The 14,295-nt window shown below is 39.8% G+C and overlaps 1 protein-coding gene across 14 annotated transcripts in view; it reads right to left on the reverse strand.

Annotated features, from left to right (window-relative positions):
* Positions 1–14,295, reverse strand: part of LCOR (ligand dependent nuclear receptor corepressor) — an 86,275-nt gene that overhangs the window by 68,154 nt on the left and 3,826 nt on the right. For 5 of the 14 annotated variants that reach the window (XM_038140139.1, XM_038140136.1, XM_038140132.1 and 2 more), the window contains exon 2: positions 1,040–1,132. The exons of the other annotated variants lie outside the window; for them this stretch is intronic. The gene's annotated coding sequence lies outside the window, so the exon portion shown is untranslated. The remainder of the gene's footprint in view (positions 1–1,039; positions 1,133–14,295) is intronic. 14 annotated transcript variants of the gene reach the window in all.

Genomic DNA, 14,295 nt, shown 5'->3' on the forward strand with positions numbered 1-14,295 from the left:
AAAATCCAAGCAGAGAAACTACACCTAATCACTGTAAAATCATAGCCAAGAAGGTCAGCAGCAGTTTTAACAAAAGAAATTCAAACTTCATAAAGAGAAAGTTCCTTTCATTTACAGGGGAAAAAGAACAGAAGCACACTGGAAAACTAAGGCTGGAAAGAAACCTGCAAAATCCACACTCCACAATGAACACTGTATTCGGTATCCTAGTGCCTTCAGTATTTTAAATACCTGCTTATATTAGTGTTCAATAAGTAATTCAATTAAATACAGTAGTAGCTGAACACATGGAACACTCCAAGAGTAGCCAAGTCAAAAACCCAACATTTTTCAAAACAGCACATATTTTAATGCTGGCTTTGTCTTTGAATTGCTAATTACTTCCATACAATTACTTGCATAACAGAAAACATGCAAGACCTCATTTTGTCGTAGTGATACAATCACAAAACACATTTTTAAGGAAGCTGCATTATCAAATCTGCAAAAATAGTTCAGCATAGGGTTTACTCTTCCAGATAACTGGCTCCTTACGAGTCCCAGAATAATAATATGACCTGCGATGCAGGGAATCACAGAAGACTTCAGTGTGCAGTTCTGGGTTTGGTTAACACTTATTTGATGCAAGTATTTCTATAGATATTTGACTATTTCAGGTATTTAAAAATCTCTCTTCGTGCATTCATAAGTCTGAAATGGTCTTTCATAACTATCTTGAACATAGTCTAAAGATTTTATATGTTCATGGATTAACCTACAGTTAATCTTATTACACAAAGAGCCAACACTTTCAAGAATGAGTGCTAAAGCTTTAACACTAAATAAGCTCATTTAAAAAGCAACCCTGAAATTCTTTTTACTCCTGCACCCATTTTAAAGTCACCAATAAGCGCTAGTCACACTACAGAATGTTTTTACCAGCAAGCTTCTGAATATGCATAATGCCAATAAAGTTAATTACATTTAAGAAATAATAGTCTATGTGCAATTAAGACACTGGCAACATTTTAATGAAAAAAAAATGTTTAAATATACTAACATCCTAGTCTTGGGATATCCAGTCAAGCTACGCAAAGAGATGTGTTTGTCCCTTGCATACTCCCAAATGTGGAAGTAGGATCAGAAACTGGATCTGGAAGAAAGGGTAAACAGCACGTTAGTTAAATTCACAGAGGATACTATGTTCGGAGATGTTGCAAACATTAGTGAAGACAAATACATAAATGACCCAGAGAAAAAATAAAATTACTTTGGAAACAAAAACACCTCATGAAAAACAACTCCAAACACTCAATGTAGAAGAGCCACAAGGACAGCGGAATAAAATGTAAAATGAAAGGAACCTAGAAGCAGCAACAGTGGACAGTCAGCTAAATATTGGCATTGAAAGACAGTCTGGAGTTGCAGAGGCACCAAACAGAGCAGGGAAATTAAAGTTCTTTCTACAGTCTTTGAGCCAGTAACAATAGACATCTCTCTGCACAATTGCCAGGGACTGAAAAATTCCCCTTCATGCCCAGCAAGTGGAAAGCTCTTCTCAATGGCAAATCAAGTTCTGCAGGAGGTAGGGTTTAATTTTTTTTTAAGCAAAGTTAACATACGGTTAGCATAAGCCTACGCAGCAGGCTCTTCCAGTACTTCTGCTGCTTGTGGCTTTGTGCAGAACAGGAGGAAGCTAAGAAAATGAATCCATTTTTACAGGTGCAACTCAACCTTGCATTGTTCGGATTTATTCCTGTGGTCCTTGAGAAAATAAACCAAAACAGCTAGTTCTACTACTAAAACAAAGAAATTTTTTTTTAAAAAAACCTTCACCATTTACATTTTGCCTTAAATTTACTTTTCCCAAGAATGACATCCACTCATCCATCAACGCAGATGTCAGCACTATCCAGCTTTAATAGCAAAGGTAACAGGAGAAAAGCATGGACTCTGCCTTCAGAAAGACTACGAGAGACTCCTCACCCACAGCAGACAAATGTAAATGCAAAAGTTACAGTAACCAGTATACATCTTCAAGGATTGTCAAGCCTTTGTTTCTAAGAAATATTTCTAGACACAAACAAAGAACCATTTCTTCTGATTCATTCCCAAATTAACAAAAAAGGCTAATTTTACAGAATTTGTTTCCCTCAGTAACAAGGGTTTCATGAGGCAACCGTGTAGATGGTTTATACTCATGGCAGTCCACAGACCAAAAAAAAAAAAACCAAAACAAAACAAAGAAAATAGCCCAGACCAAAAGGTTCAACATTTTACCAGAAGCCATCTTTCTGCCTATCATGTTGTTGAACATTGGGAGAAGCTCCATCATGGAGACTTATACTCCAGTTTATACACCCCAGCATCACAAGCAAATAGGAGACTGAAGGTTTTCCCTCCTCTTGACAACTGCTAAGCTATGTGATTTCTGAAATAAGTCATCCTAGGCACATCTTCTGCTGCTGCTTATGGTGGGATGGGAAGAACTAAACAGCTCCTACCAGTTTGCCTCATCTTTGACAGAAACTGGTTAGCCCTGCATATTTCAATGGAGATTTAAACAACATGTTGCCAGGTATCCCTAAAGCCAAAGGCACATGAAACACAGCTTGGGTTTTAAATTAGTTCAAACTATAAAGACAGTACAGAACCAAGAAGTACATACTCTCATTGAAGAGCTCAGTGCATTTCAGGAAGATGCAAGGCTTCAGACGTAACAAAAATGAATGTCTGATTTTGTGCCAGAGGACACTAGCAAAGTATCTCTGTAATCTTTTACCCCTTTTAAAAGATCAGTGCTAGCATGAGGCAAGATTCATGGAGGCAAAGTCCAATCACCTTACAGATTCAAAAGCAACGTCTCCAGAGCAGTAGCAACAGCAGGTTTTACAGCCTTTTCCTTCTCTACTCCATCACTCATTCCTACTCCTACACTGCATCAGTTACACTGCTAGAAGTTCATGAGACTGCAGAAAGGAGAAGTGGTTTCGCACACACACCCCTCATTTCTCTCCTTTTTTTAAGCAGTAAATTCTGTAAGTTCACCTTGCATGAGAACAGGTGTTCAGGGTTAAGACAAAGTTTTAACTAGCCCAGAATCCCAATTCCAATAACGGCAAAAGTTTAAGTGACAATACAAGGATATGACTTAAACAATGCCATAATGAAAAGCATAGCCAGCACATCACAGAAAATCTCTTTTCAGAAGTAGAAGTGTAGCTGCTGCTTAAAAGTCTGCTAAAAAACAGCACGCAATTACTCCAGTTTGTCACATGTGTAACTGCACTGGACTCCTTGCAAATGAAAACCATGAGAGATGCATGTTACAGTAAACATGCTGGAAAATCAAGGCCTATTAAAACAAAAAGGAGATAGAGTCAACAATATTCCATGCTCCATAGGTTTTGGCACAGTGTGCTGCAGAGAACAGGTGAGACACAGAGGAGCAGGACAGACCCGTGCTCCTGTAGGAAAGGCCAGCACACAGATCACACAGCTCTTACGGAAGGCAATGGGACCCGCTGCTGAATGAGCAGACAGGCGTTACCGGGGAGTGGCTCTTACTCCAGCTCTCTCCCGAGAACGCAGAGCTGGTATGACACAGCCCTGTCACGCTCCTTGGTCAGCCACCAGGAGATGCTGGCTGATGAATCTCAGATGAACTCAGCACAAGTGCTAACTGCCCTTAGCTCTACCTGCTTTTTCTCCCTAATGACTCTGGTTTGGGTTTGGAAGCAAGCCCTTTGACAGCTGTAATCAACTGTCACGTCTCAACACAAAATCCCTCAAAACCAGTAGTCGTGCTGAATATGCATCCTGACTGGCTGACCACATAAAAAGCCCAATCCAAACCTATGCATGCCACTGTGGTAGGGATTGTTTGCACTGAAAATGGAAGATACTGCACTAGACCAAGAATGCTCTGAAGTCTGGTGTAATGAGGGGTTGAGGTCCAGGAGGTTCTAGGGGCTAGAAACCCACTGCTCTTTGGGAGGACACTGACCCCAAACAAGCTGTTTCAGCACTGGCCCATCTCCCCAGCTGGCAACACAAACCTAAGGTGTAAGGTACCCTAGCAGAGATTGCTGTCATTTTGTTAAAGCCCAAATACACAGAATACCCAAAGAGGTAAAGAGAATCCCTTCCTTTAGGGATTCTCTTTAGAGTCAACAACATTCAAAAATGTGTTGACTCTAGTTCAAAAGGAGAATTTAGATTACACCATTATGTAAAAGGAACCAGAGCAAGGAAATACCTATGAGAATGACTACTAGGGGATATAGAGTCAGCTGATTTCATCCCTGAAAACCACTTTTTGCTAACTAGTGATGTCCCTAATGTCCCCATTACAGCATCAGTTTCTCTGTAACTTCCTGTTAATTTCATGAAAAATAAACATATTGTATAAAGATCTTTATCTACTCAAGACTTATTCCAATTTAAGGCACATTGACTAATAAGGCAGCATCAGGAGTAAAATGAGGCTTGCCTGACTCAAGTGCATTAAAGGAGGGTGATAAAAATTAAACAGCAGTAAAGTGCATGTGTATGCAAAATGTATGACAGCAAAATATACTGTGCAAAAAATTGTTAACTATGAGAAGCAGAGTAAGAAAACACAAAATTCCACAATTCACTTATCCCAAGTCACTAGAGGACAGATTACTGCAAACTGAAGGTTACTGTACCAGGGAAGTTCATTCTGCATCATGTCTTCAATGTTTTGAAGCTATGATTACTGATCACCTGGCACATTAATCCGTGATAAATCCACCTCTCCGCTGAAAGAGCTGATCCCACTCATCCTCCCCACCCCCCAGATGCTCACTCATCTCGCATTTGCACAGTAACACGACAAGATGGTTCAGGGATCAGTTTCCTGATCCAACCCAGCATGCATTTACACAAAGTGAGGGCAGTGGCACAAAGGGGGTGGTACGATCACCCTTCTCCTGCAGCATTTTAAATCTGTATGAGAGTAAAAACTGCTGTGCACACCATGAGCTGTGTTTTTATACGGAAATTCACTTCTACTGCTATGCATCTCTTGGACATATATTCTATTTACTTGTGTTGGAACCAAAATCTTTCCTGAATAATCTCATATACTGGTCAGCATTAAACAACTATACTCTCCCATACGGCTCATCCAGGTTAAAAGAGATAAAATTGTGATGTCTCAGAAATTCTGGTAGGAGTTACTGCCCAAACCTGTACCTACTCTAAATGTAACACTAAGTTGTAGTTTAGCAAGGTCCAAAATGCAGACCTGCAGTTTCTTCAAAATCAGGGTGAAATGCTTTATTACAGCTGCCCTAGCATAACCTCTCCTTTCTTTTAAAAAGGAAAAAAGTCAATTTAATGCATCTTCTTCAAACACTGAACATCACTTTTAGGGTCTATAAACTATAATCAATACATTTCAATATTTTTCACCAAAACAGTAATATTGCAAGGAGAGTAATTTCATGCCTTTTCAGAAATCTGACCCTCTAGAAACTTGTTTAATGTCATGCAATACAGTTTAAAAAACAGCATAATGTTTAACTTAATTATGGACAAAGAATAACTCACAGCTCAAAAGCCAACAGTAATTTTATTATATATTCTTAAGGACTGTCTTCTGTTAATTTCCTTTAAAAAAGATTCAGAGAACCTGTCTAGGCACATCCCTATGCTGTCCTAACCTTTAACTCTTCAACTGCAAAAAAGGATGTTTTTAGAATAGCCTTTTCATGGTGACTCCCATTGGACTTTTTAAGATTAAAACAACAAAACCAAAACCAAACCCAAACAAAATAAAAACCCAAACAACAAACAAAAAACCAAAACAAACCTACCAGAACCTGCTGCCTTCTCCCATCGGGGCCTCCCCAAACACCGCCCCTTCAAGTTTCACATTAGAACTTTAATAAGCAAAGGCTTCAAAAGAATACACTTTTCTCTTTGATGGGAAGATCAGGTAGTTAGTTACCTGAAACTCTTTTTTCTCTGAAGTGGGAAATATTTTGACCATTCCCCAAAAATGTTTTAAGATGTATTTGGAAGAGTTTAGTCTTTACACAGCTATTAAAGCTCATTATCTCCTTTTCTAAAAGCATTCTTTGTGAAGCATCCTCATTTATGCTAAATCTGGATTTTCAAGAGACCTAGTTTTGAAGATATATTCATTTTCCTTCACTGGTTCCAAGAAGAAAAACTCTTGGGATATTTGACGCTATGATGTCCTGGTAGTTCATTTTCACCTTCCCTCCAAAGGAACTAGCAGGGAGAAGCCACCCGAGTAAAACAATGCCTTACCAATTAGCTTGAAAGACCACAGACAAGTATTTTACATGTCATTTGGAAAACAAGAGTAAGCTTCTGACCTTCTGTGAGGTCATCTGAAGCAAGAGATCAATTTCCTAAGACCACCTGACTCGAGCTGCTTTAGACCCCAGCCCTACAAGCGTGTGGACTGACAGCAGAGGGTGAGGCAGTTACTGCACTACAGCCAAAGCACATTGACACACTGGCTGCCACGCTGACAGAAAGCAGGAATTAGTCCTCAGGAGAGCCTCACTTGTCACACATAACCACAAGGTGCTCCTGCAGGCACTGGTGTCCTTTCACTGCCACTGAGAACAGACGGTTCCCAGCTCAGAGGCAAGGACATCCCTGAGAGGGATTCCTCCACACACCCACATCCATGGCTCTCGTTCTGGCCCACTCACAGCAAAGGTCCCACAGCCCCTGTTCACAATAACCTGCAACTCCTCGTTCAAGACAAGGCGTATTAAACCTTGACTTCACAACCCAGCTTAAAAACAGACTAAATAGAGCTACACCAGCAAAACTACAGGGCAGCAAACCAGTGTTCAGAGCATGACTTATTTATTTATTAAAGAAATGTTTGACACCACCAACAGAATCTCAAAACTGCACAATAAATTCAGCGCCCTTAACCCTTTCAAGTCTGCTAGTACAGTCCAACTCAGAAATTAGCTCTGTTTGCTGCTCACCAGCACAATCATGAAGACCCCCCTAGGCAGCACCATGGCATGCTGAGAGCAAAGATCCATCTGCCTTAAAAATGAGATCAGAGGACTGCTTATCTCTTTCCTCTAGCTGAGTAGGAAATAACTGTTCTTCTTCCTTACAATAATGGAAAGCCCTCCAACTTTCAGACACTAGAAAGACAAGAAGGAACACCAATAGGGATACAGGGTTTGGATGCTGAAATGCCCACAAACATGATAAGCAGAAGGTGTCGATTTCCTGGGAAAAAGTGCTTTTGCATAGACTTTTTTTAAGTAGGTTTAGTAGTTTTAGTCCTGAGGGGGGAAAAGTTTCCAAAAATAACTGCTTACTTTCTGAAGTTTGTGAGGTGTCATCACAAGTGCATTTAGCTGCTAAAGTTCATCACCATGCCAGTAAGTATAGACCAAAGCAGCTGTGATCGACTTCTTGCCTTCCTCTCAAGCACCTCCCATTATATACCAAGCTGCGTAAGGCATTTCCTATGCTAGGGCCAGGAGCAGTCCTTGGGCTACAAGGAGTTGGAAAAATGTAAAGCCCTGTCCGCTGTTCTTATTTGGAGCACAGAATTCACTTCAAAGTACAAGCAGCAGAAAGATACAAATTCAAGATTAGTCACAGGCAAACAGATGATTTAAGAACAAGAACCAATCTGTCATAGGAAAGGAGTGCAGCCCCCATGGCAAAGTCAACTACAGTTCTGCAACATCTTTAACTTACAAAGTCAAATTTTAATCTATTTTAAAACTGAGTAACTTGTTGAGTAGAGTAACCTCTGAACTCCATTCAATTTTGTACTGTTAGCATGCTCAAACTGTGACCTCAGCTATGGTTCTAGCAAAAAAAAAGAGTCAGGTGGACAGTGGTCAGGATGGAGACTATCTGGGTTTTGATACCCAGAACAGAAGTGCACCGAAGTATTAGCAAACAGCTTAGTGTCCATCCCATACTTCAAATGCCTTCTAGTCATTAAAATAAATAAATCCATGTCCTCTTAAGACCCAAAAGGTGGCTTACCGGTTGGTTCAGGGCATCTGCCAATGCACTGCATGGAGAGTACGCCAGTTTACACTCAAGCCTGCACATTTAAAGTTCTTCCACAACCATGTAAGGGAGGAATTCAATGAAATCTTTGGATCTAACACAAACTAGCAGGAGTTTGGCCTTCACAGCAAGATTCTTGGAAGGGAAAATACAGAAGCTCTACATTCACAGAATGCAGTTCTGTAAACAGACCTACTTAACACCACTCTAACCTTTTTTCAGAAGTCAGCTTTCAAAGTGAAGTTTTCCAGACTTAGTACCCTCCATGGTATCCATTTTTGGATAAAATATACTTTTAAATAGCAAAGTATGAGAAGAGGAAGGAAAGATAAAAATCAGTCCTAATCTAATGGATCACTAAGTATCAGCTCATATTCCTTAACACCTATTTCTCAACACTTTGGAAAGGAAAAACAGCCCTCATTTACAAATCATTTAGAGCAGTAATTTTCAAGTTGTGGAATCCTGAAAAGCATAAAATGCCACACAATTTAAACTATTGGCAATAGCCTTGTTTTTCCACAGTTGCTTCTTGCCAACTTCAGATTGAAAAACACTGTTTTAAGAGAGCTCTGGCAAAACGCAGTTCTCTCAATGGTTTAGGCTTGTTCAAGAAATAAATGCAGCATCCCTGCTGAATTCAAAAGATCATATGCAAAATGGACTCCTGCATGGCCTGTGTCAACTGAGCACTAAAGCCATTCATTCCCAAATGACTGTGCATCACTCAAGGAAAACTGCAGAGGTAAGACCAAGGCACTACATTTTGTGAGGAGTTTGCAAAAATACTCCTGTAAGATACAAAAACTAGGTTCTCATAGCATCTTACCATACAGTACAGATGAGTACGTTTTTCTTATTTTGTATGAATGCACGGGACTGACAAGGATGACAGAAAAGTATAAAAAAAAACAAGAGAAATGTGTGGGCAGTAGTTAGGCATTAAACCAGAAACACCAAATTCAGTGTTATACTTGATATAATTTTGCCACAAAGTATAAGTTAGAATAAACTAAACATTCATGGGAAATATTTCAGGGAAAAAACTATTTTTCCCCCCTCCAAGAGACTTTGACACTTCGTTTTGACAAAGATTCAGTGCACTTGTCTTACACAACACATTCTGCAATATGTTCCCTCACATGTCTTCATCCTTTTCTTAATCTTGTAATATTTTAAAAGAGAGTAAGGTACAGCATGCAGATAAAGAATAACCACTAAGGTAACTGAAACTTTCAATTTCCAGTTGAATAAGAGCACAACTTTTCCAAAGAACATTTAAAACCAGCAAGGAATGCTCCTCTTACTTACCAAAGAGGACAATTAGATCAAGAAATGATCACTGACAAAAGAGTACAGTAGGTTTTTTTTAAGAAAAGTTTTTTCACTACTCATTTGGAAGTGAACACTGTCAGATGGTTTTTTTCTTCATAAGATAAAAGTAAGAAGACCCTTGAGAGAAACCCCAGAAGAGAAATTCTGGTATCATATAAACTTAAGTTTCACTAATGACTAAAATAGGAGAGAAAGCTAGGGATAAGGTAGCAATGCTCCTCGTATTCTGAAGGATGTAAATGCAATCACTGCTTTAAGAAGATTGCTTTTAAGTTTGTTTAGGTCAGAAAAAGAAATTACCTCCGTGCTTTCCTATTCTCTTGCTTTTGCAGAGTGAAATGGAAGTTAAGCATCCACTTCTGCAAAAACTTTCTTTACGCATGTCTTCAGAAACACATCTAAAGGCCATGATAAAGCATCACCTAGACAGCAGCTCTCATTGCTTTTGTCACAATGACAGACCTTAACCCAGGAGATGACCAAACTTCAGACAAAAGTCTGCTGTAACACTAGTTTATCTTCAACTTGTTCACATTGAGGACCAAATAACTCCCAAAGAAGGCAAGAAGTAAGCCAGGTTGCTGACCAAAGTCAATCCATTTTCTCAATTCAAATATATAAAAATATTGCTCTAGAAGCCTAAGACTACAGGACACAAGGCACAGGCTGAGAGGACTCTTTCTGAACACAAGACTCTCCATCTGAAGTGCACAAGCACAGAACCCCATTACTCTGACTAATCTGCGACAAAGTTTCAAAACTGACCTGCAAGTTAGTCAGCACATTAAGCACAAGCAGACCACCAAAGAGCTTTGTGTACATGAATCTCTGTGCAGAGTTTAACAGCTGCAGGACGAGCCTGTCCTTGCAAGGCTGCAGGCTGAAGTCAGAGGTTTGTTACACAGGTAACACAGCAAGCTGCCTCCTGTCACACAAACACAGCAGCAAAGGGAACCAAACAGCACATTGCTACAGACTCCTTACAGACACCACCACAAGCACAGGAGCCTCAGCACTAAGAACCAGCCTTGAAGTATTAAGAGCAGGGAACTACAGGCTGTGGGCTGAAGCTTTCATATCCTTTTGTTAGGGCAACCAACAAAAAAAGAAATGCAGAAATGAAGAACTCTGACTCTTGACTACCTGTTCCTCTTCCTATACTGGCAGTTAATCCATTTTCAAAACGACCACCCCACCCCTGCAGCAGCAGAGGGCAAAGGACGTCAGATGGACTCACCTCTCCAGTTACACACTGAAACACCTGTACTATAGGTGTATGCAAAAAGCAATCAAAGACAACCAGGAAAGTTTTCATTAGTAAACTCAGCTCAAGAGTTAAGATTATCTGGTGGCCTCTGATATCTTTCCACGCTGCTGGATTCAGCTTCTGAAAGCTTCCTTTGTTAATGAATACTAGGCTCTTGTCCAGTCCTCTTTTCTCCCCCTCTACTCCCTCCCATAAAATATCATGGTCCTCAGGGCATAAGGAACATCCTTTGTCTTCCTGCAAGTCTTCCCTGTGCAGCCACTTGGCCACCCCTCCTAGAAAATACAAGAGGAATACCATCCTTTCTCTTCTCTGTAAGAACAGTGGAAAAAAACAGATGGAGACATCATCTAGTAGCAATTTTACCATAGAGGAACTGGTGTCCCACAGAAATGTTGCAAAACCATAACCTCTACTTCATCTTTCATGTGTCAGCAGCATTGATGTGCAACTCAGATCTCCTACTTAGCTTTGAGAGTTCAATTTTTTTGCCAACTCACCATAAAGAGCCTGTGATACTACACACAATATACAAGGTGAACTAAATCTGAGGAAAAAGGTAAATTACTTAAAGATATCCAGAGAAATAACAGTAAGGCATTCTTCAAGAGAAAAAGAAGCTGAAGCTCTCATTTCCCAAAATGGCCATATAGCTTTATCAGAGAGAAATGAAAAACCCCAGAGGCCTGCAGAGATATGAGGAGAGGAGGTATAAAGCTGCAACTTTATTAAAGAGAAACTGGTTAGGAAAGCAAAGACCACAGTTCATTATCAGGGAGAGAGCATGAAGAGGGAGATTGTTTCAGTCTTCCTACTTCTGCAATGAACATGAAGCATACAAAAACTAACACCTACTCAGTGAAAGATGTATTTTTGCATGTGTGACAACATCAGTTGAATAGTCTCAACTCCTCACCCTCTGCGCCTCTTCTTCCTCTGCAGATGTTGTAGCCAAAAAAAAAAAAAATATTGTTTTCCAGTCAGGTCTAGTCAGGGAACTGATTCACCCAGCTGCCACACATAGTTGTGCTTGAACAGAGGGGACTATTTAAGCCAGTTTAGACAGCACTACTGTCAAACATAACCACAGTCTGTAGCATGGTTACAAGAAACAAGATGAAAACTAGAAGACTCTGTGCCTTTGGAATAGACCATTCTACCCACTTCCCTTCCCCCCACAGATATGACCCCATCGAGTGTTTCAGATGAGCTCTCCCGATCATCTCATTCCCACCTAGGATGACTCAGGTTACTGCACATCACCAGAAGATTAGCTGGTTTGCAGATTTCTGGCAGTTTAGTAAAAATAAGCACTAACGCCCCTCTTAGCCAGAGGCAGACCCTAAATTGGCTCAGCCCATCCCACCCAACCCTGCCCTTAGAAAATCCCAAAAGCTTTGTATTTCTCAGAGAGTTATAAATATTCATTCCAGCAAACTTTGAGAACCAAAGCCTCATCCTCTTAAGAGTGAAAACTTATACACAGAAGGGTGAGGAAGAGGATTGGAAAGTCTCCTGTAAAACACTGCAGTAGTGTTTGCTCTGCCCCAACCCGTAAGACAGGGCTAATTTTCTTTAACCCTATTAAATGCCTGTTTTTGCTCAAACCTTGCCTAAACTGACTTCTAGGAAGTATTCTTGTTGTAATTTTACAATAGCAGTGAAAGAACATGAAGTTCTCAGACAAAAACAAAGCAAACATAAGCATACCCCAAACGCCGTAAGGACACAGGGCAGTGCTTGCCTGGATGGACGAGAGCTAAGATGGCAGTCTGTTGACTCACGAAAGCACCATGCAATAAGGATTTAGACAACTGACCATAGAAACTGGGATTCTTTTATCACTCATTAGTCATCAGAGTACAGTTACTGGACTTCTATACATAACAGCATTTGGACTATCATCAACATATAGCACAAACTGTTAAGAAATGGCTTAAAATTTTGGGACAGTCATTCAGGTACTCTTTTAAAATGGCACCCTACCACAAAACTGTAAATCTGTAATGTATACATCCCAACATAAATGCTAAAAAGATTTTATCTAGGTGAATTTTTGCTATTTTCTACATGCATGGAATGGATTACTGCAATTAATTCTGGAAGTTCTATTAGAGTGGATGAATTCTGAATGTCATTATTTCTTAGTTAAAAAGTCCAAGTGCCTATACTTCCTGCAGGACAAACATATCCCAAGAAGGAAACATCCCACCTTGAAATGATTGTTATTACCTCACACAAATGAAAATATGTTTACGTTGAAATGTGAAAAAAAGCCAAATTATTAGGCCTAGTCTGAAATTTCATGTCACAGGCATCAGAAGAATATCTCAAGATGGTATAACTCAAAGTGATTATCAATAATTTTTTGAGTATGTTTTTGATTGGTTGACATCGTCCCTGAAAGAACAGAAGTTATTCTTCATGTGCAAGCAGGGAAACAAGGGCAAATCCAGAGTGATTTGTAGTGAATTCAAAGAATTTGAGTTTGAAACCGATGAAGATTCACCCCCCACAGTTCAACTTCTACTGGTCTTCAGACACATACCATTCTTGCATGCACATTTAAAGTAAAACTAAAAATCACATTGAAAATTTTACTCCTTCCAATGAAAGATTTTCATTTTTAAATGATAGTTGCCTCAATCTTTTCCTGGCATAACTTTGTAATAAAAGGGTAATTCTCCTTCCCTCTATTCATACTGCCAACAAGCAGAAATGTTGGAGCATAGAACCGATTTTCTTGAACAAGCCTTCAGCTACTAAACTGTAAAATCGCTGTACAATGGATTTATATTAATAAAAGAAGCCACAATCTGCAGCTACGTTGCAAGCAGGTTGAGATAAGGCAAACAGTACCACTCACGTTTGCTGGGGACAAGGCTGGGGGCGTATCTAAAACAAACACCAGTACAGAACAGCCCTACATTTAAACTTTAACTTGCTTTTTTATTATTATTTTTCATCAACATCACAGCTATAGTAAGCTTTCTCATTTTGGAACAAAGAAATACAATCAGACCTTTGAACTAGAACCAAGTTAAACACTTGAAGACTCCAGCCTACTTTCCAAAACAAGGTAACACAACTAACTGTTTGGAAGCAGCAGCTAATTCATATCACACAGGCTGGAGCTATCCAGGAGCCATAATCAAGATAAGGAAAGTAATAAAGATTTCAGAATTATTCAACTGCTATACACCTTCTCTTGATTATTATTACATTCTAACACTTCCTGATGTATCATATTTCTTCCTCAGAATCCACACTTTAATCCTAAGTATCCAAGGTCACAGAAGACCACCACCATACAATGAACTAAACAGAAAGAGATCAGGTACTTGGATTGCAGTATTTAATCAGCAACAATAACTTTAACAGCTAAGCAGCACCTCAATGAAACACTGGCAGAGCTCAAAATGATTGGAAATCTTATGAGAATGTTACAGGTTTTCCCTTGAAACCCTCATTTTGCTCCCAAAACTAGGATCACTTCTGAAGGGCAGTGAACCATTCTCTCCCTGCCCCCACACCCCCAACGCAGAGCGTAATTCAGTCAGGGAGTCTCCAAGAGTACAGCTAATATTTAACAGAGGGCCAAGCATCACCAGCCAGAAGAAATGCATGCGTTCACCTCACACTACTCCAGT

Source organism: Motacilla alba, chromosome 6, assembly GCF_015832195.1.
Source record: "Motacilla alba alba isolate MOTALB_02 chromosome 6, Motacilla_alba_V1.0_pri, whole genome shotgun sequence".
Lineage (NCBI taxonomy): Eukaryota > Metazoa > Chordata > Aves > Passeriformes > Motacillidae > Motacilla > Motacilla alba.